Source organism: Delphinus delphis, chromosome 2, assembly GCF_949987515.2.
Source record: "Delphinus delphis chromosome 2, mDelDel1.2, whole genome shotgun sequence".
NCBI lineage: Eukaryota > Metazoa > Chordata > Mammalia > Artiodactyla > Delphinidae > Delphinus > Delphinus delphis.
The window spans coordinates 533,850-537,308 of NC_082684.1; the positions used below are offsets into that span (position 1 = coordinate 533,850).

Genomic DNA, 3,459 nt, shown 5'->3' on the forward strand with positions numbered 1-3,459 from the left:
AGCAGTATCCATTTAGGATTCCCTCATGTCGTTTCATGGTATAATAGTTTAATATTTACATTGCTGAATACAATTCCACAGCATGGATACGTCACGCATTGTTTATGTACTAATTTTTGGAAGAACGTATTTGTGGCTTCCAATTTTTCTCAACTGTAAATAAAGAGACCACAATAATTCATGTACAGTCGATGATGGAGCTCTAAGTATCAACACACTTATGTAAATATTATGAGCATGACTCCTGGGATCTTACATTACGCTCTGTCTATGTGTGTAAGTGACCGCGCGGAGGAAGGGCTCTGATGCAGAGACCAGTCAGCTGACCCAGGTATCGTGCTGAAAGGAAGTCAGAACCCAAGCAATGTCCACACGAGGTGGACACAAGACCCAGACCTCAGACCCAGCTGAGCCCCCAGCCTACAGTCAGGGTCACCCTCCATTACATGTGAGTGTGCATCACAGGAGCAGGTCCTGTCGCTGAACTTGAGCCTCTCACAGCGACCCTGCATTGGGCACGGTGGGCTTCTCCTCCAGGCCCTCCCTAAGCAGAGACAGTGAACAAAATAAAGAGCTGCTGTCAGTGTAAACTGTCAGGGGTTGTGGCAGGGTTTTGTCCGTCATTCAGCACCTGGAACATTCTTATGCATTTCCGCGTGCGATCCTATTGCATATGTGGTAAGTATATGGCACAGTGGGACTGGATGAGGGGACAAAGGTCACACTGTGAGCGGAGATGCTATGAAACAGTGCAGATCCAAGTCCAGGGCCAAGGCCCTCCTCCCCAGGATGGAGGAGGACCTAAGAGCTCAGGCAGGAATCCTGGGCTGTCCCAGGTAGGAAGACACACCTGTGTGGGTAGAGACGTAACACCATCTGACTCACACTTTAGCAGGACCACGCTGACACTGGCGAGGTAGTTAGGAGACGTTGGGACACTATTACACCCTAACCACACTTGACCTCAAAGCATCCATTTCTAGTTTAATCTTGTAGTAGTTTTTGTTCCATTCAGCAGCCTATGTCAGGATTAACAACCTTAGTCTTTGTTATTCTGTGAGCACTTGTCTCTCTCCAAGATTTAAATTTGTTGCTGTCTTCGTTCTATAATTATCTGATAAATTGGTGAGATTCTGATAATGTGCAACGTGGCCCATTTTGAGGCTGTTCTAAGAACACTAAATAAGAAGCATTTTCTCAGCTTCTCATCTCTCTGCGTCTCCAAGACGAGTATCAGCTTTATTGTAACAACCAGAAACTGGAAAGAGTTCCAATATCACACATCAGCTTAATAAGTAAGCCAATCGTGCTGTGATCATTCTTTAAATGCAACCTGTTATTAAAACCAAGGATTCTTGATACACACAAAAACATGAGAGTATTCACAAATATTTGTGCAGAGTAAAATAAGCCATGAAAATAAATATATATGTATATGTTTTTTGTTTTGAACTTATATTATGTTCCCAATTTTATAAATTCTAGAAAATGAAAAGTAACCAGAAGGAACAAGGGAAGATCAACGGTGATGTGGGGACAGGATGGAAGATAACAAGTGACAGGAAGGCGGAAACCCAGAAACTACTGAAAATAATGAGAGTAATTGGTTTGTTCTCTCCTGATAATGCTGATGGCTCCGTCAGTATTCATCACAGTGTTCATTCTGAGTGTGTGCGCTTTGTTACATGTCAAGAGCCTCATTAAAGTAATTACAAATGAAGAAATGCATGACTTGGGAGGGAAGGAGTGAAGGGAAGATACTGAAACATAAGAGACTCTTGAAAATACTTCTCATCAACGCTGACCCCCTCCATATATTTTAGGTAAACACGAGAAGAGTGCAAAGTCATCATGACCTCATTACAGGAGGGGGATCTGCAAACCTCACCCGGAAACTCCAACTCTGTCCTCTAGTAGGTTCCAGGGAGCAGCCTGGCCCAGAGCTCAGCTGCAGATGCTGGATCTCACGCTCACCCCATGTTTCTCCTTGGACACTACACACACCCTCCATTCCTCTGGGTGTAGTTAACACCTCTAATATGAGGGTAACAATGACAGCTACATCATGGGATGTGAGTGCATATGTAAGATGATATATGGGTCTTAAGGGTTTACTCCGAAACAATCACACAATGAAAGTTATATTTCCCAGTTGCTATCAACACCACAAAATCCAAGACTCTCACACCTGCTCTGAGACCCTGCCCTTTCTGAGGACATTCAACGACATAGCCTCTTATATACTAGAAGGTCATGCAAATAGGGTCCTTCCTCTGCTGATATAAAGCAGCCCCAGCCCTGACCCTGCAGCTCTGGGAGAGGAGCTCCAGCCCCGGATTTCCACGTGCTCCATTCGGGGTTCAGGACAGAACACTCACCATGGACTTTGGGCTGAGCTGGGTTGTCCTTGTGGCTATTTTACAAGGTAATTTATGGAGAGCAAGAGACACTGAGCATGTGAGTGGATGTGAGTGAGGGAATCAGTGGATGGGTGACAGTCTCCTGACAGGATGTCTCTGTGTTTGCAGGTGTGCAGTGTGAGGTGCAGCTGGTGGAGTCTGGGGGAGGCTTGGTGCAGCCTGGGGGGGTCTCTGCGACTCTCCTGTACAGCCTCTGGATTCACCTTCAGTAGCTATGCCATGGGCTGGGTCCGCCAGGCTCCAGGGAAGGGGCTGGAGTGGATCTCAGCTATTAGTAGTAGTGGTGGTAACACAAACTATGCAGACGCTGTGAAGGGCCGATTCACCATCTCCAGAGACAACTCCAAGAACACGCTGTATCTGCAAATGAACAGCCTGAGATCTGAGGACACGGCCGTGTATTACTGTGCGAAAGATACACAGTGAGGGGAAGTCAGTGTGAGCCCAGACACAAACCTCCTTGCAGGGAGACAGGAGGGGGGATGCAGGGGGCACTCAGGACATACAACTGCTCTGTGGTTCAGCCCCTGGAGCAGGTGCCGATGGTAGTTAAGGGCTGCTTTCCTCTAAGGGTCTGGGGTTTCCTCTCCATATAGCAGTTTTCCCTGGGGAACCTCTCTGTACTCATCCATGGTCCTTGACTTACACATTCAGTCTCTCAATTACAAACCTTTTCGAAATAGGAGAATAAGTGACATATATGAAAGGCAGAGACTCAAAGTTATATATTCAGGTTTTCCCTTGTCTAACTCTTGTCTAAATAGACCCGTTTCAAAACTATCCCAACAGATGTATAAACGGTTAAACATATTCTTCCCTCCTCATTGTGGTATCTCAGCCCTGCCCTACTGTAGACAGCTGTCCCTGCCAGGATGCTGGCTGTTGACTTGCTGCTAACCTCTTGCATGAGAAGCATAAGTGCGCTGAGCAGCCCCGGATCCTCAGGGGGTCGCTGGGAAAGATGGCAGTTAGAGGGACGTGGGTGGGGGTGTTTCTACATGTGCGCCTTGCTTCCAGGGCCAATAGAATCCCTATACGT

At 46.7% G+C, this 3,459-nt stretch overlaps 1 pseudogene; it reads left to right on the top strand.

Moving 5' to 3' along the window:
- Positions 1–2,318: 2,318 nt before the first annotated feature.
- On the top strand, positions 2,319–2,846 carry LOC132419933 (immunoglobulin heavy variable 3-23-like; annotated as a pseudogene).
- The last annotated feature ends 613 nt before the right edge of the window (positions 2,847–3,459 follow it).